This window comes from Pinus tabuliformis, chromosome 9 (genome assembly GCF_031772625.1).
Source record: "Pinus tabuliformis cultivar Carrire ecotype Pingquan chromosome 9, CPIR1, whole genome shotgun sequence".
NCBI classification, from domain to species: domain Eukaryota; kingdom Viridiplantae; phylum Streptophyta; class Pinopsida; order Pinales; family Pinaceae; genus Pinus; species Pinus tabuliformis.
The window spans coordinates 1,499,909,202-1,499,929,499 of NC_142307.1; positions in this window are offsets into that span (position 1 = coordinate 1,499,909,202).

Consider the following 20,298-nt stretch of genomic DNA (forward strand, 5'->3'; position numbering starts at 1 on the left):
ATCTTAAAATTTTCAAGATTTTTCAAATATTTTTTTTTCTGAAGATCTGTCTGCTCGTCTGAATCAGTTCTGAATAGTTACTTTTCTATATCAGTCTTTATTTTTACAACAAGTACGTAATTTCAAACTCTCTCCGGTTGTGAGAAGTGTTGGTCTTGTTTAGTTTTGTTGCAAGCGTCATCATTTTTGTTTAAGGACACGAGATTTCTTGTTAGGAATCTTGGCTGCTATGATTCTTCAGGGCAGGGAGATTGATCTCAATCTTTGTGTCAAATCTTGTTTTGGTGACCTGTGTTCGCATGTCAAAACTACATCTTTGTGACCATCTACTTTTCTTGCTTTCCGAAAGCTGTTGATTGACACTTTCTTGAAAGTTGTCTTCTCGATCTTTTGGTCTTTGTTGCCAATCTCTTATTGCTGCTTTTGATTGTTAAGAGCATCTTGAAACACATTTTTTTTTTTGTTGAGTTTTCATCCATTTTGTGTTGTCAACTTGCAAAGTGTTTTGTTGCCTCTTCTTCAATCATAAAGTTTTAGTTTTGTCGAGAGAACTTTTGAAAAGACGTTTTTCTTTTGCTTTTGAAGAAAACTTCTTGAAAACTTGGTTTTGCTTTCTTGAACTTTGTTTTGACTTAGTTTCTTTTTCTGAGTCAAAGTGCATTTTTGTTTTTCTTGGAACTTGCTTTTACTGTTTGGACAAAATGAGCATTACCAACTTATATTCTATCTAAACATTTTAAGTGGCAAATTAAAATCGATAAACAAGTTACTTTCATTTCTTGATTTTGAGTAGTCTTAAGTTTCGCATCAGCATATACTCATTGCATTAGGATAGATTTGTGCATATTTTTAGGGCATCCATAGTTTTGTTAATTTTTGTGAGCGTGAAGCTTGAATAAAAGAAAAGAAAAGAAAAATTTGTTGTTTTTGAAGTTCCTCTGAACCTAATAGAAATTTCTTTCATTGGAGAACAAAACACGTGCATTTGCATGTAGTTTGGTTTTTATTAATTTCTTTTGCGTCAAAACACCACAAGTTTCATTTCCGCTTATCCCTTGACTTAATGAACAACCCATTTAAAAACAAGCACTAATTAAAATACACTAAAACTTTTTTATAGTTGTCAAGTTATACACACCAACAAGTTTTAGGATATTTTAGGGCCTTGGATTAGGCGAGTGGAGAGAAAACTCTCCAAGGCCATTTAAACTGTCAAACATAGGAATCTAAATAGTGAGTGCAAATCCAATAGCATTAGGGAGACCAGGAAAGCTCTAGATCTGGGAGTTAAGCATGACTGAAGATAAGGAAGAGAGATACCCCTTCTCCTACTTGTCGGATCTTACCGCAAGACTGTTCTGCCTGGCTTCTTATACGAGTTGGTAACCTTAGTTGCTTCTCCTAGGGATCTACACGTGGCTGCGGAGGGGAATCCCATGGCACCTGAGGTCGACGTTGTATCACTCTCAACGGTACTACTGGAGGGCACCCTTTCGAAGCTTGGGGGCTTGCACTGGCGCAGGCTATTGTTAGGAGGTCAGCGTAACTTCCTCTGTTACCTTCGCTAGTAGGACTAGGCTATCATTATCCCAGACTATCTTCAGAAGGCCCCTTACTTCACTTTCTTGTATTTTGGTGTCTGGTCCTCATCACCCGGAGTGGAAATACTTCGAAGTTGTTTGACTAGCTGACTTCTTTTAGGGACTTTTTAGTGAGTGCTCTTTGCTCCTTGTATATAGTTGGCTTTAGGTATTTTTGTCTAGTCACATTTGGAATTTGTGTTTTGAGTGACTGGCTTACCACTCTGCCGATCTTGAAAGGCTTTTGGTCGTTCTTTCAGAAGTTGTGGAGTTGCTTCGTTAAGGGCAAAGGTTTTGATTGCCTATCTATATTCCTTGAAAAGTTATTTCTACATTCCCGTAAGAGAAGGGTCTACGAATCAGTTAGATATGGCCAATATTCCTATAGAAACCAACCAAGGTACCCTTCTAAAAGGGGATCCTTGTGCTTTTCCTTTCTTTGGAAATGTTGGTACTCCCTTGATGGCTACTTTGAATATTCCTGGATTGAATGTTGGACTACCCATTTGGCTGTGGTCCACTCCGAATATTCCAAATTCTCTTGAAGCTTCTTAGTTGAATGCTTTATTTCAAGGGCATCACATGGGTGCTAATTGTTCATCTTCTTTCAAAGAGAAATCTAGGATTCATTTTTCTCCTCCTTCTTGTAATAAGAAATCTAAAAAGAGGAGCAAGAGGAAGTCAAAGAAGAAGAATAATTCTATCCCTTCATCTTCAACCTCTGCTAGTCATGTTGGAGATGAGCCTTCAACCACCGCTAGTCATGCTGGGGGCACAAGTCTAGTCACTAGAAGTCATACTAGCACTTCATCTTCAACCTCTGCTAGTCATGTTGGAGATGAGCCTTCAGCCACTGCAAGTCATGTTGGGGACACGAGTCTAGTAACTGTGAGTCATACTAACCTAGAATCAAGATCCCCTGCAAGTCATGTTCAAGAATCTCTGCAAACAACTTCTAGTCATGTTGGTGGAATGGAGGTTGATAAGAAACCTGGACGTAGAAGTTTTAAACCTAAGTTCCCTTGTAAGATATGCAAGGGAGACCATCTTACTCATTTGTGCCCTGGTATTCCAGAGGTTCAAAGGATATGGTCCGAGTCTGAAATTACTTCTACCCCTAAACCTGATATGGTTTCTCATCAATCCCATTAACCATTAGTTGATAATATGGTTGAGCCAGTGCAATCGCTGGCTGATTACACTCCTCTTTCGGGGGGTGAAGTGCCTAACAAAAGAGTCCGCTTGATTTCTAGTACAGAGTCTTCTAGTATAGGGGGCATTCCGGTTTCTTCGAATGTTCCCCCTCCAAGTTCTAGGAGTGTTTCCTTTGATTGGGATAGTCTTGTTGAGCCTCGTATTACTTCCGCTGCACCTTTCCAAATAAAGGTCAAAGTTAATTCCACAAATGTTTATCGATGTATGGTGGATGAAGGATCCTCTGCAAGTATTATATCCTCTTTGACTTGGAAAGCTTTGTGTTCCCCAAAGTTGTTGACAGCTCAAAGTCAGCTGTTAGCCTATGATAGAAGACTTGGTGAATCCATGGGTGTTCTTCCTCAATTTCCTATCACTTTAGGTGGGAAGACTGTCTTAATCGATATGATGGTGGTTGATAGCCCTTTAGACTTTAATATGCTACTTGGGCATGATTATGTCTATGCTATGAATGTTGTGGTGTCTTCACTCTTTTGAGTGATGTTCTTTCCTCATAACAGGAATATTTTCACTATTGATCAGCTTGCACCTGATAATTACCACCTTAATTCGAATTTATGCAAAATATCCCTTGGTTTGTTTCGAGTATTCAAGTAGACTCTACCCCACCATGGGTTAATTATGTGGCATTGAATCCTCAATGTTCAAACGCTTTTGAGAAGGTTCCTTTGACTCATTATTCTCCTTCTTGGGACTTCGTCCCGGCAGTTGACCGAGGGATTCTTCCTATAGGGACATGGGACCCCTTAATTCCCTCTTTTGACCCTTGTAGTTCTCATGATTTCTCAGAAGTTATTTTGCCTTCATAGCAGGAACTCTTTGAAGCCATGAGTTTTAACTACCAAAGGAGTCCTTAGCCTGAGCCCTGGAAGGGGTTTGTCCAGATGAACTATTATGCGTAAAAGGTTGTGTGGTTCCCTGTACCATATTATATATATAAGGTACGCATTTTAAAGTTTTGTATTCTATAACACAAGATTTTATATGAAGTTTATATGTGGGATGTATTAACTTCTTGTCTAGTGTTCTTATTAATATATACAAAACTTGGAATATTTCTCCTTGGGAAATTTTTATGGTTGGTCCGTTCTGACAGGTATTGGTTTTTGAAACTAGCATATAGGTTAGGTTTTTCTGCCTGCATTGTGCACTTATCAGTTCCCTTTCCCATTTTGGCCTTAGGATCGACCCCACCAAGTTATGGTGCAGAACATTTTCATTGCTTAGAAGTATCATGACTTGTGTGGTAGAGCCTACCTTATCATGGGTGCCCTAGTTAGTACCTTGTTGTCACTTTGCACTCACGTTGATTTTTTGTCCCTAGGCTTGGGAGTCCTCTTTAGTCTCGCCATTACTTATTCGCTGAAGACTCATTCCTCTTTGTTTCTTCACTTCGTTCTGGCCTTATACCCTAGAGGCTCCCTTTTTGTTGAGTTGTACTATTGCATTACATTTTGACCATTTGCACCCTCTTTGGCCTTAAGCCGGCTTCACTTGGACTCATGTTTAACCCAACTTTTGACCATGACTACTGCGAAATCAAACTTGCATGCCTTTGCCTTCTGCAACTTGACACACCTTGATCTGTGGAAGGAACACACCTTTGAGTGTCTTTGACCAGTTGTCACCTCCCTGCATTGAGCATAGGATTGTTCCAATCCCAGGAACTAGATCATCTGCTTCACCGACACTCGTTCTTTCCATTGTACTATAGCATTGTTTTATTCTTTTTCCAGCTTAAAGAAAAAGACAAAAAAAATTATATATTCCAAAAAGAGCAGGAACGGGACAATATTTCCACTTATTGTTGGTAGCTAGAGTCAGTCGTGTCACCCTTGAACAAAGCACTCAAAACAAAGTCTCTTCCATTTGGGTGGGATTTAGTTTGACTTAGGTACACCTTAACCTTGTTATTGAGTCAGTTCTCCCTCAATTGGTTATCTCTTCCAATCATATTGAGGGTTCGTTCATGCCTCCTACATGACGAACTTATACAGAATCATCATATGCTGCCACATAGTCACATTGAGTCGTGCTTTTGTTCAAGGGAAGTTAGCCTGAGTCGGCCTCTCTGCGGTGTCTCTTGACTCATTTTTCAGTTGGCCATCCCTGATTGTCAATACCATGTCGATTATCACATCAGCTATATTGGTCCTTTCCTCGTGCCGGTTTGAGAAGGTCCCCATTGACTTCTTGCTAGCGGGTTTTGTCCTTATCGACGACGACATCTTGCTCTGAGGACAGGCCTAGAGCTGCACCCTAGCCCTATTTTCATTATTGATAGGTCACCTTGTGCTCAGCATCGATCAGTATCATGGGTATTTGACTGAGTGGTTTCCCTTGTGTTCGACATTAGATTACATTATCACACATTGGGATTCATGCAATACCTTGGTTTCCATTTGACCCTATTGGTGGATACCTCACCTCTATGATAGCTTTCATTATTGGTTGGTTTAGAGGGTTTCTGTCGTGTGCTAGCCACATCTTGTGTACGCTAGGAACGTGCTTCGGTTGGGTTGCTACATCTTTCTTCATCTGATTCCTTCCACATTATTGGCCTACGGGTTACACTCGCACTAGATTGATGAAGGATGCCTTAATTCCTTCCTTCTAGCGGATCTTTCCCTATCGACTACGACTCATTGCTCTGGGGCAAAGATCTAGAGTCCATTTGGCAGTACCTTGGGGTTTGCAGTCATTAGTGGCAGATCCTTTGCTCTCAATAGTGGGAAACCATCATTGTCTCCTGATTGATAGATTCTCACAGGTGTTCAACTTCAGCTCATCTATTCACACTTGTTAGATTGTACTGGGTACCTTGACACTCATTATCATTATCGGTGAGTAGTCTCACATTTGTTAATGGTATACATCAATGACCGGTAATCAAATGATTTCTTACATGGTCGACTTTAGATCATTTATTCCCATGGTGTAGAAATGTACCACGGTGGTCGGTGAAGACCTCAAGTTGCATCAACATTCATTGGTTCACTTGACAGTTGCTCCTGTTGCTGCTAGTTGATTCCACTCCACCTTATATGTTGCAGTCATTCATGGCGACATTTTATATGCTGGTACCTGAGTTTGCAGTGTAGTACCATCTTACTCTATCATGTTCATTTGGTACTTTCCAGGATCAGTCTTGATATCAGTGATCTGCTTCATCCTTCAGCATCATCGACATTCTTATATGTGATATTCAGACATGTACCTATTTCGATCATGATCAGATGATGCATTATGTATTTTCCAGTTTTTTATGCTTGTATACTTAGTGGATCCGCTTATACTTGATATGCGAACATGCTATACTTTCTCTGAGCATGGGTATGCCCACCTCAGATAGTGTTTCTTTCTGATCTCCTTTTGTGGCTTGGCAGGCTGAACTCTGGTGAAGTCCTTCTTGGTTTTTGACAGATTTTCTTTCCATGAACTTGCTTAATACATTTCGGCCATCATGTACCCCTTTTGACCTCATATATTAGGGGGCATCTGTTATAGCTCCAAACCTCACTCTTGATATTTTTGATGTTTCACTCATTGCCTAGGGCAACCCCTCCTTCCAGACCCGATCCAAAATTTTAAAAAACAATGTTTTACTCCCTATACACGACATTGCCCTGAGCTAAATGCGTGTGTACGCGGGTCTGTGTATACCCAACCTGCGTATATGTCTCAAAACACTTTAAAAAATTAAATCTCGTTAATTTCGGGCGGAGATTGCGGGTTTTACCCGTTGATTACCTATTAGTGCCCATGGCCCAACTCTTCCCAATGAATTCCCAACTAAAAAACTACTTTAGGAGAAGTATAAAAGGCTTTGATGGGAAGGCCTAAGGGAGGAGAGGATAGAGAGAAAGATCACTCTGCTGAGATTATCCCTGACCAGGTCTAAAGATCCTAGTGCTTCCAGCACTTCCCCCATTTACAGGAAACCCTTGTTTCCTTGTGTGATGATGTCTTCCTAATACTTGAGATATCATGGAGTAAGTCATGGAAGGAATTTGTTGAAGGCTTGAGACTAGATGAATCCGGAGGATAGTTCCGCTTGGAGCCTGTGAAAGGACAAATCAGGTGAAATCATTCCTTTCTGTACTTTAGTTATCTATAATAAAAGAAACATTTGTCTTGTTCCAAATATAAATCTTCTTCATGTTTATGATATCAATGTTATGATTCACATATGAATGGTTGTTTTAATTGTACAACTAACTACCTTTTAATATGCTATGAAGATGATTTCTTTATGATGCTTGGTCAATATACTGCCGTGCTTTCTTGAATTGATTTTTTTGCAGGTTGAAGAAGCAAAAGGAACTCCAAGAGGGTTTTGACCCTGGCTAGATCTTCCTAAACGAAGGACCCTCAGGTGCACCCCACTTCGTTCAGTTTGTTTATATTAGCATCATGGCTATGTGGAATGTGTGTTTCTCTGTGTAGATAACCCCGATCTGCTAGGTTATCAACCCAAGACCCTAGGGAAATTTATCCCTTAAAAGCCACCCTCGCTCGACATACTACAATTCTCAGTGGGAATTACAGGAAAGAAACGTGAGGAAACATACCCAGATTCAATATGCTCAGTCAAAGAAGCTCCCTACATCTGTGCTGCCCTGCTCCCGACTTCCCTGTTCTACAATCTATTCATTCTTCCAACATTTACCACCCTCACATATCCCTTCACACCTACCTTACGTCCCATTCTTCTGTCGTCACCGTTCTTGCCACCCTCTCTACTCATAATCACCCGCCTTGTGCCACTTCTCTCACTGGGTTGTCCCACAGTCATGCAGGACGCCACCATGCCCTGTTGTACAAGTATGTGGGCAGTGGCTGGTGGTCCTGACCGTCCTCTCCCCCTATCAGTCATTATGCCTATGCCAACCCACTTCATCACCCCGATCGAGGGATAGGGATAATAACAATTAGTAAAGTTAAGTAATTTAATAATATTAAATAGTAATCAAAGTTTGGGTAATAAAATTTTTATTAGTTAAGCTATCTAAAGGGAACTTAAACTTATTATTAAATTAAAATCATTATCTTATCAAAGCTAACATTAACCCATTTAGTTAGTCATAACAAGGACAATCTCCTAAAAAAATAACAAGAGGAGGATCTCCAGAGAGGACCGTACAACCTCAAATAAGAATTAAAGAGAAAGAAAGAAAATGGGTTTAAAAAAAAAAAAAGAAAATTATGATTGAATTAGAACAAGTCAATAATAGAGGGGGGTGGAGGGGGGAGGGAAGCAAGAAAAGACTAGGAAGAGAGGGCAGGGACCCAACAACTACTGATTTTCCAACCGTCATCTCTATTGAGATTTCTTGGCCTTTTTTCAATCTCAATGGCTTCCCTAAATTTTCGATGATGAAACTGTGCAACCTTAGCAATGACCTGGGCTTCTTCAATACAAACATGATGTTTAGTCTTCTCAGCATGCTCCGCTAGTGTGGAACACTTGGTTCCCCCATGTTTTAGTTCTATTGCGTGCTCATTAATCCATTGATTACTAGAGCGTCCGATCTAACCAATGTAGGGGGTCCCACAAGAAGAAGGAATAATATAGACACCCATCATGTCCTTAGGGTTGATAGGATCCTTCATAGAACGGAGGGAATTACGGATGGTGTTAAGGGGTCTAAAGGTCGAGGGAACATTATGCTTTCTAAGAATCCTAGCAATCTTATTAGTGGTCCCCTAGATATAAGGAAGATGGACACCTGTGACTCGATCTTTAAGATCCTTTTTAACCATCGAATTCCTTCCCCTCCCCCACCACCCCCCCCCCCAACCTATTATTGACTCATTCTAATTCGATCATAATTTATTTTTTTTTAAACCCATTTTCTTTCTTTCTATTTATTTCTTATTTGAGGTTGTACGGTCCTCTATAGAGATCCTCCTCTTGTTCTTTTTTTAGGAGATTGTCCTTGTTGTGACTAACTTAATGGGCTAATGTTAGCTTTGATAAGATAATGATTTTAATTTAATAATAAGTTTAAGTTCCCTTTAGATAGCTTAACTAATAAAAATTTTATTACCCAAACTTTGATTACTATTTAATATTATTAAATTACTTAACTTTACTAATTGTTATTATCCCTATATCTTTTAATATAGGTTACTATAGTCCCCATTTTGATTATTTTAAAACAAATTTGGTTAACATTTTACTTAACCATCCAAAAATATTCATAATTAATTTTAATGATTATCGCTTTAAAAATATATTAATATGAAAAATAGACTATTCATAATATTATTTTAACTAAATAATTTGTCTAGTCAAATCTAGCCATTTCTTGGTAGATTATAGCTATTTTTCCAACGTAGTCTAATATAGCCGTTTTTCCAGTCAAACCTAGCCATTTGAAGTTTTGCTATCCCCTTTTAACATGAAGGCATGATCTAATTATTCAACTTGTCCTGATGATGAACCACACTAGTTGGTTCGAAACGCGTCGACAAAATTCTTCTGATGTGATTTTTTCTGAAAACATTTCTATCAAATAGATTATGGATCACAGAAGCTTAAATTCGAATATAGTTGTATTTTTAAATATTATTTATGCGGTGGGTTGGGTAAATATAATAGCACTGGTGTGATAACATATATAGTTGTATTTTTAAATATTATTTATGCAATGGGTTGGGTAAATATAATAGCACTAGTGGGATCAGAATATACGAAGCGCACCGCATTTACGATGGTGATTAACAGGCATTTGTTTGAGTTTCAAATAGACTTGGTGACACATTTTTGTTTCTTGTTTATATTATGTAAAATACATATATATTTTTTATGTATTTGTAAATCAATTATTTAAGGTAGACCTGTCTTTATCATTGTGAACATGACGTAATATTAGCTAGGAAAAATGTGAAAAACATGCATTTTAGTGAATATCTAGTCATAATTTAATTTGTATTATTTAAACTGTATTATTTAAATCATATTTATTATTAGAAATATTTAAATTTAAACTAGTACAATAGCAAATAAAGAAAAAAAATAGCATCCAAATATTATATCTTTATTACTAGGAAAAAGTTCATTTGCCTCTTTTAGTGAGAACTTCCAATAGAGGAAATCCCTAACTACATACATAACTTGATCACAAGCCTCATTTTACATTTATTTATCCTCATCCTTAGAAAGAGAAATTTTTAATTTAAATTGGTAAGAGTTTCTATAAAGATTAAATTTAAATTGCTTGAAAATCTCATAACTTTAGTAATAAATTAAATTTTACAAAATATAATTTTTTAAGTCCTATTAAATCGAAGTTAATTGGGCATACATGCATTCTACAACTCATTATGGGAGAGTTTTTGTCACATAAGGTTACATTTAAAAATATAAAAATAATAATTCAAATTAACAAATTAACAAATAGTAAAATAATAATTCAAATTAACAAATTATAAATAGTAATAAGAAAAGAAATTAGTGTCGGCCATAATTACAATACTGCAATTTACGCCTTAATCTTATATAACTTTATATAGAGATATAATGTAAATGAAAGTAAAAAGAATAAAATTGATTTTTATTATGAGGAAGAAATATAATGAGTAAAAAAATATAACTTACTTGTTACTACAAGAAAAAAATGTAATTTTCACATGACAAGAAATTGTATTTTTGATATTACATTATGTGTAATTCATTCTATGTTCCACTTACATGTGATATTTAAAATAAAAATATATTTATAACAAAAATATTTACTTAAGACCATAAGTAAAATATTTCAATGTCCGTATTAAATGACAAAATTTTATAGATACTTTATATAGAGAAAATTAAAGTAATTTAAATTAAATTTTTTCTTATATTTTCACTTTAGGGAGAAAGATTGAGAGAATTTTTATTCCATTAATAGTTTCTTTCTAACTCAATGTATGAGGGATATTTGTAAAATTTTCAATATTTAATATGGATTTGAGATGTAATATTTTAGAAAATATTAATAATAAAAATAATTAAATTTATACATATAGAAAAAACATATGACGGGGCATATTTTAAGGTTTTAATACAGAGAACGTGAATTATAAATAAAATATTTCAATGTCAACTAAATATATATTATACTAGTTGTCTAGATGCCTAGAGGATGAAATATTTATTTCACTCAAAAAGAAGTTTGAATCTCAAGAGATTTGATCCCTATCGGCACTCGGTAGATCCAGAGTTAAGATGGATCTGGGTTGCAAATCATAAAAAAAATTGACTTAACTTTTTTAAATTTAACAATAGATTGAATTTTATAGACCAATATTAAATCAGTTAATTTGCATTTTTGAATAATTTATTACTAGTAATATTTTATATTAAAAATTGAATGAGTCAAACATTTTCATCTTTTTAAGAACTAACTAAATTATTAAATTTACCTTTAATTATTTTATCATTGTGAGTATTGAAATATTTTGCTAGTTAAGTTAGATTAAACATCAATGAACTATCTAAGCCCTAGAAAAATATTTATCGTAATTTTAGAATCATGGTTTCAACCATACTAAATTATTTTTTGAATTTTTTTAAAGTAAGTTGTTTTACATCCAATTTCATATATAAAATTTTGATATAAATTCACAAATACATAATCTATAATAAACATTATTTCATAAAAATAAACATCATGATGATAATCATCCAACAAACATAAACACCATCTAAGATACACATTCGAATTCACTACCATCATCTAATTATATACACTTTTAGTACCACATGTAACCATCATTAGCTAGCATACAAATCTAATAATCTAATCGGGCATCATCATCGTGATCACATATAACAAAAAATAGATTTTAATCTAACATCGTCACCACACAAATCCTCAAATTAATATAAATATCAGGTTGAATAATTGCTGTCACATACACATCTATCTACAAGCACATTAAATTAACATATCTAACATGACCTAACAATATACACATCAACACCAACATATAAATTAAGCACATAAAAATGAACACAAAATTATATATATATATCTATATATATATATATATATATATATATATATATATATATATATATATATATATATATATATATATATATATATATATATATATATATATATATATAGATATATATATATATATAGATATAGATACATACGAGGAAGTGAAATAATTGTAAGATCATGAAGTCAAATAAGTGCAATCAAATATCTGATACAACAGATGTAGTAGTGCCTGCAACCTGATCTAAAGTAGAAGACGATGGATGGTCAACTACTTCCTGATCAAGTATGTTTGTCAAACTCAATTGAGTTGGAGGAATAAGAGGTTCCCGGGCTATAGTAGAAGGTGATTGGTATGAAGGAGAAGGTGGGTGGTCTACTCTATTAGGAGAAACATACAACAAATCCACTAGCTCTAGAATCTTATCATGATCAGCTGACTGAAGAGAAGGTGTACTACCAGAATCATTACTGACACCCCGACGACCATGATCCAATGGGGTAGCAACACTAAAATAATCATCATCACCATCCTCATGATCATGATCATGATCATCACCCTCATGATCATGATCATCGTCATCACCCTCATCATCATCATGAGCACTCACAACTAATGGATGTGTTGTTGCATGATGTCTTACGACCATCATCACTACTACTAAAGTACTAGCTCTGATGACATGTCTCATAAGAGACATCAAATCCCACATAAAATCCATGTAAAGATCCATGAGGCCTAATAGGGCATACTCCCTACCAAACCAAAACTATAGCCAATCTATCACATTAGTCCATTTGAAATTGCATAACAATCCTCCTCCCCTAGACACCCATGCCCCCATAACGATGTGCCTCACCCTCTTAGGACTTACCCATCTCCTCATCTCCTCCATCTGGTGGTCGGGGAGGAAGCAAGTCCCCATCATATGAGATAATGTCTACAAAATATATATTACACAAAAATAATTAGAAAATTCTAGTAAATAATTTAAGAAAACAAGTAAAAAAATGCGCTAGAATAAATTTTATTCTAATTCATTAAGACAAGAAAATGAAACTAGATTAAATTAAAGAAAAAACTAATATTACCTCTACCATCTCGAGGCTCATCCAATGTGAAGAAGATTTTTGGACACCCTCTCTAATCAGTCCACGTGTATGGATACCATGACACAACAAACGCATGGTCATCCACACGGGCGGGCAGTGCTAGTGCCTCATCTGAAATTGTGGCCGAAAAGTCTCGCATGCCCCTCTTGGGAATCATTTTCCCCCACATGCGCAACCTAGCACCAGTGATCGACCTAGGAGGGAGAAAATTAAATATAGGCCTTGTCTCGAGAAACCTCTCAAAAAATAAACAAAAAATCTCAGAAGGAAAAGGGAAGGCCCCCCTCCCATGTATCAACAACGCACAATAATTATCTGAAGTCATGCAAAACATTCTCAAAAAAATGGTAGACCATTTGATGCAACGTGGCACCAAAATCAAAGAATCAACATAATGCAAAAGAGGAAAAATAATGTTTTTCTCATCACCACAATAATGTGCACTGGTGTTGACTAATAATGAGAGGCATCTAGTCTCCTCTATCACAAAAGAAGAAATCCGTAGATTTCCACCACAGACCTAAAACTGTGATGGACGAACTGCATGAGTGCCAACCTATATTTAAGTGTATGTAAGTTTACTCTCAACTACAACAACTTGGGGTACATCAGGGAACTGGGGAAAATCTTCGCTTCTCCTTGAAAGGTTGGTGATAAAGTATATGTTCTCCTCAGTGGGACTATACCCCAACTCAAAACCAACATGGAAATCTTATTACTGGATATTCCATCGGTGGATCATATGGGCCAATAAGACAAAGCGTGCATTCAAGGATGTACCCTCTTTCTAGTACTTGAGGAGTCGTACATTCCTCAAGAGCACTGGGGTCCCTGGAGTAATAGGGTGAGGTTACAAATCCCCCTCTCTCTCTCATTTACCATGGTTGGACCATATTGTATGGGTATGCCTGCTGCTCCTACTCTCGCTCCCTGTGGTGACGTCTATTCTACATGATTGACATATAAAATTGATCAGCCTCATACACAAAAATCAATTATTTTTATTAATTGAAACATGTATTTATAACTATGGAAACATAAATTTCAATTAGAAAATAATATATAGTTACTGATGGACTCGGAACATGGTTATGAACCAGTGCCGATGCGTTTTCAACTATAACCACACTGGTAAGGGTGCACAAATAAGTATGACGCATCCCGGGTGTTTCAAAAACTTAACTTTTGATAACTCTGTTGAATACTTGTGCACTAGTGTGCATGTTTATGTTGGCATTTTGGCACAGGTGTGGCGCTATGGCATAGGTGTTGTCCTTGATGGCAACTCTCTTTGGTGAAAGATCTCAGTTCAGGTGCTCAGAATGAAGGAAATATTGTATACGCAAGTACACCTTGCAGAAGACGCGTATACACGCGGGTTATACGTTCCGAAGTCGCATATGCGTATACACGCACTTTTATGCACATAAAAGCGCGTACATGGTGGGAAACTTACTTTTGGTCCGTGGTTGTTAGTCCTTGGAATTTGAACCCATGGTTGTGGACCATTGTATCTCGTCAGAAGAGTTGACCCCAGGTTTTGGGCCCTTGGTATTGTTTATTATGGTTTTGGCCCGTGGTATTGTGCAAGGCCTATAACTATAAAAGAGGAAGGAGATCATGTGGCAAGGTATCATCTGATTTATTGAATATCTGATATGGTGCTAGATCTGGAATAGGTGTGATCAGGTTATGGTGCAGATCTAGATCTGAATAAAGGAGGAACCTGAGCGCAAGAAGGATAAGGACTATTGATGGATCTAAATCTCAAGGCTTGAACAATTGGTATCTCTGTATGATTTTGATCTGTTATATGTGGCGCACTCTTGATCTATAAATCTGGGCTAACTAATGTCTGAATACTTAAAAGAATAAATTATCCTTTATAGATCTGTACGCAGGTTCAGTGAATTGAAGGTGTGTATACACGCGTTTTCTGTGAATGAAATACGCGTATACGCAGGTTTGTTGTGATACAGAAGCGTATACTCGCAGGTTGATGAACAGTGAAGTAGCGTATATATCTTGATTTATGTTCTAGCTGCTTCTGTTTTATTGCTGCAGTGCTCTGGGTTCAGAATTGGTGTTTGATTACAGTTACTGTGTTCTGGGTTCAGTGGTCAGAGAAGTGCTTATTTGTTTCAGCTTTTGATTGGTGAAAAGGAGTTTGGGTTATGCAGAAATTCTTGATGTTTGATTGATGTTACTTGTGGATCTAGTCTGAAAATTTATGAAACAAGGTCCCTGAAAGCAAAGAGAAGGTTGCAGCCTTCTGCAGGTAGGATCCTGCGTACTAGTATCTCAAGCTAGCACAAGAACTAAGGGGGTTGGAGCTCCCTTCCAGGAAAGCTGGAAAATGAGAGAGAGCTATAGCTCTCTGCAGGTTGCATCCTGCGTACTGGTAAAGTCTGCTCCAATACAAGACATTGTAAGAGAAGTTTCTAATTAAAAAGAAGATAGAGACGAATTGTAGCAGGGGGTTTTCACCCACATTGGGTTTCCTCCTTATATATTGTGTTCTTGTGTGTGACTGTCTTCTGCTCTGTTTCACTGTTTCTGATACTGTTTATGTGCATCTGAATCACAGATTAATAACTGACATCTGAAAGATAATTCAAATTATAAGTCTTCTTGATATACACGGGTTTTCTTTATCTGTAGTTGCGTATATACGCGGTTTTTATTAACTGAAGTAGCGTATATCTTCTGGAATTTAAAAAGGAAATATTTGGCTTGATAATACTGATTCACCCCCCCTCTCAGTATTATTTCCAACAATTGGTATCAGATCAGGTCCTTCTGAAACAACTTGATCGCTTGAAGGAAGATCATTCATCATGAGCAACTACGAGAGGGAAGCATCAATCAGGCCACCAATTTTTGATGGGACAAACTTCAATTATTGGAAGGTAAGATTTATTGCCTATCTTCAATCTCTTGGTACAGAAATTTGGGATATCATAGATACAGGCTACACTTTTCATTCAGCTACTCCTACAGATCCAGCAGAGAAGAAGAAATATGAAACAAATGCTAAAGCAGTCAATACTCTACTGGGATGCTTATCTCAAACAGAATTCATGAAGGTTATGCAATATAAATCCGCAAAAGAAATATGGGACAAGATTGTCTTGAGCTACGAAGGAGATGAACAGGTAAAGCGTGCTAAACTTCAAACCCTCAGGATTTAGTATGAGAATCTCAGAATGTATAGTGATGAAAGTGTGGCTGACTATTTCCTTCGAGTAGACGAGATTGTTAATTGCATGAAAAACTTGGGTGAAGAAATAAAAAAGGCTATTGTGGTTGAAAAAGTTCTAAGATCATTGTCCCCCAAGTTTGAATCTAAAGTGTCTGCAATAGAAGAAAAGGAAAATCTACGAACTCTTACTATGTCTCAGCTACACAGAATTCTAACTGCTTATGAAATGAGAAAAGGAGGTCCATTAGACAGGAGAGAAGCTGCTTTCAAGGCTTCAGGCGAAGGAGACTACTATGAAGCAAGTCACGTGCCAGAAGAAGAAGAAGAATCAAATTTTGTCAGAAATCTTCAACGAGGTACTGGAAGGTTCAGAGGTAAGTTACCTTTTAAATGTTTTTCTTGTGGAAGAGTAGGTCATTATGCTGCAAAATGTCCTCATAAGGATAAGATTGATAAAGGAAAGGAACCTGCTAGATGGAACAAGAAACAGAATAAGAAAAGCTACTATACTCATGAAGACAGTGATGGTCTATCAAATAGTGATGAAGATGAATGAGGTAATGACTATAAACTTTTAATGGCATTTGAAGATGATGATTACATGGATGCTATAGATGTGGATAGATTTTATGAAGAGATTTCTAGACTCAAGACATGTATAGAAGAAAAGAATGTGATCATTGATACTCTACAATTTCAAATTGATGAAAAAGAAAAATTTCTTGAAAAGTTAGAATGTGAAATTGTTGGCCTTAGAAAATAAATTGAGAAAACAAAGGCTATTAATCTTAAGTTTTTCAAAGGATCTGAAACTCTGGATGAGATCGTCAATATACAGTGTTCTCCACTAAACAAGACAGGTCTAGGGTATAATGGAGAAACATCTCAAGCATCCACCTCAAGGAATTATCTTGATGCAGCAAGAAGGAATGAGCAAAAGCACAATGGAGATCACCAGGTAAAGCAGGGACGAATTATATCAAGAACAAACAAGGACTATCAGGTAAACCAGGGGCAATCCGTCTTAAGGAACAAAAGCTACAACCAGCCACAGGTAAAATCTTCTCAATTTGCTTCAAGAATGGATGACAATAGAAATTACAATCATTTGGCTGGTAGATTTGATAATCGCAGAAGTTTCTTCAATGGACAATGTTTCTCTTGCCATAACTTTGGTCACAAAGCAGCTCAATGTGTTGCATATAAAACAATCATGACTAGAGAAGCTCAAAAACAAAGAAGTATGACCGGGATTACAAAAAGGACCTATAACAACTTTTCGGCTCTTGAAAATGAAGTTGAATGTTCTATTTGCAATAACTTTGGTCATGAAGATTCTGAATGCAGGAGCAGGTTTCAGCAGACAAAGGAACAAGCCTCAAGCACCAGAACATGGAGAATAAAGGAACCACAAACAGAAAGATGTGGGATAACATTTTATGCAGAGGGACAGGAAAATCTATGGGACATCGACAGTGTATGTTCTAAGCATATGACAGGTGATAAAGAAAAAATTGAATCATATTCTGCTTTAGAAAAGGGAAAGAAAGTTTCCTTTGGAAATGATACTCCTGCAGCTATAAAAGGAAAAGGCACTGCTCAGTTAAAGGAAAAGGTCAAAGCTGGAAATGTTTTGTATGTTGATGGATTGAAGCACAATCTTCTGAGTGTCAGCCAGATGTGTGATCAAGGAACCGAGGTAATATTTAGATCAAATGGATGTCGTGTTCGTGATCTTAATACAGGTGAAACAATAATCAAAGGTAGAAGAACTCCAAATAATCTATACATATTTGAAGAAGGACAACAACAATGCTATTTGAGCAAGGATGATGAACACTGGTTATGGCACCGAAGGTTGGGGCATCTAAGCTTTTCACAAATGAGGAAAGCATGCAAATATCAGGCAGTTCATGGTCTTCCCGATATCAAAATTCCAGACAACACCGTATGCAAATCATGTCAGTTTGGAAAGCAAACTAGAACTAACTTCCCAGAGAAGGAAGGATCAGCTAGCATGCCTCTTGAGCTAGTCCATACAGATGTATGTGGTCCATTTAGGAAAAGGACACCTCGAGGAGAAGAATACTTGATATTATTCATTGACGATTTCTCCAGGTTTGTTTGGTTAGGACTTATGAAGCACAAAGACGAAGCATTCGAAAAATTCAAATCCTTCAAAGCCTTGGTTGAAAATGAATCAAGTTACAAAATTAAGTGCCTCAGGTCCGACAGAGGTGGGGAGTTTACCTCAAATGAATTTTTCGATTTCTGTGAAGAACATGGAATAAGAAGGGAATTCTCTACAGCTAGGACTCCTCAGCAAAATGGAGTGGTGGAAAGAATGAACAGAACAGTCCAACAAATGGCTCGTGCTATGCTTGATGAGTCTGGAACTCCCGCAACTTTCTGGGGTGAAGCTGCATATGCTGCGGTTGTTATTCTTAACAAAACAAATGTCCGAGTGAACAGCACTCAAACTCCTCATGAGCTCTGGTATGGTGAGACTCCTTCGGTAAAGCATTTCAAAATTTTTGGGAGCAAATGCTATATTAAGAATACTGATGAGCAGCTTGGCAAACTTGAACCTAGAGCAGATGAAGGCATTCTTCTTGGTTATTCTCCTTTCAGCAAAGCATATAAGTGTTACAATAAAAGACTTGGAAGAATTGTTGACAGTATTGATGTAGTGGTTGATGAAAAAGGATACATCCCCAGGCAAGTAAATCATGAAAATATCGATGAGGATGAAGACTACTCTCCAAATCAGGCAGATGATGAAGAAGAACCCCAAGAGGCACCAGAGGAATAGATAAGGATAGAAGAGAAGACTCCATCCAGATATGTTCAAAAGAGTCATCCAGAATCTCAAATTTTGGGGCAAAAAGAGGCAAGTATACAAACAAGAAGAAGAATAGAAGAAGCTTCAAGCTATTTGGCATTGCTCTCTTCCACTGAGCCGCAAAATGTAAAAGAAGCATGCAAAGATGAGTGTTGGGTTAAGGCAATGGATGAAGAGATTGAGCAGATCGAAAAGAACAACACTTGGGAGTTGGTTCCTAGACCAAAAGACAAGAATGTCATAGGAACAAAATGGATTTTCAAGAACAAGTTGAATGAAAATGGGGAAGTTATTAGAAACAAGGTCAGGCTTGTTTGCAAAGGGTATGCTCAACAGGAAGGAATAGATTTTCAAGAAACTTTTTCTCCTGTTGCTAGACTTGAGGCCATCAGAATGTTCCTAGCCCTCTCTAGCTTTCCAAAATTCAAAGTATTTCAAATGGACGTGAAGTCAGCCTTTTTGAATGGAGACTTAGAAGAAGAAGTGTACATTGAGCAACCAGATGGATTTATCCTTGGAAATGATCCAAATCTTGTATGCAGACTTAAAAAGGCTCTCTATGGGCTTAAACAAGCTCCAAGGGTTTGGTACTATCGGTTGGACAAATACCTTCATCAACAAGGTTTTTCAAAAGGATCAACAGATAGCAATCTATATATAAAATTTTAAAATAACAAATTGCTAATACTTGTTGTGTATGTAGATGATATTATCTTTGGGAGCAATGAAGAAGCTATGAGTCAAAGCTTTGCCTTGGTGATGCAAAAAGAATTCGAAATGTCATTACTTGGAGAATTGACATATTTTCTTGGATTTCAAATCCAACAAAATGAAGGCGGTATTTTCTTGTCTCAAACCAAGTACCTCAAGCAGATCTTGAAGAAGTATGGCATGGAAGATTCGAAACCAGTATGTACCCCCATGGTTACAGGATGTAGCCTTAGTGCAAATGATGAATCAGCAGCAGTGCATCAACCAACCTATAGATCCATGATTGGGAGTTTTCTTTATTTGACAGGTACCCGACCAGATATTATGCATGCAGTGGGAATAGTTGGAAGGTTTCAGGCAAATCCAAAAGAAACTCATCTTCAGGCAGTGAAGAGAATCTTCAAGTACCTTCAGGGAACTCAAAACTATGGCTTATGGTATCCTAGAGAGACAGATCTCACTCTTCATGCTTACACAGATGCAGATTGGGCCGGAAGCATGGATGACAGGAAGAGCACAAGTGGCGGTGCATTCTTTATGGGTTCTAGATTAGTATCTTGGTTCAGCAAGAAACAGAGTTCGATTGCTTTATCTACAGCTGAAGCGGAATATGTGGCTGCTGCATCTTGTTGCACACAA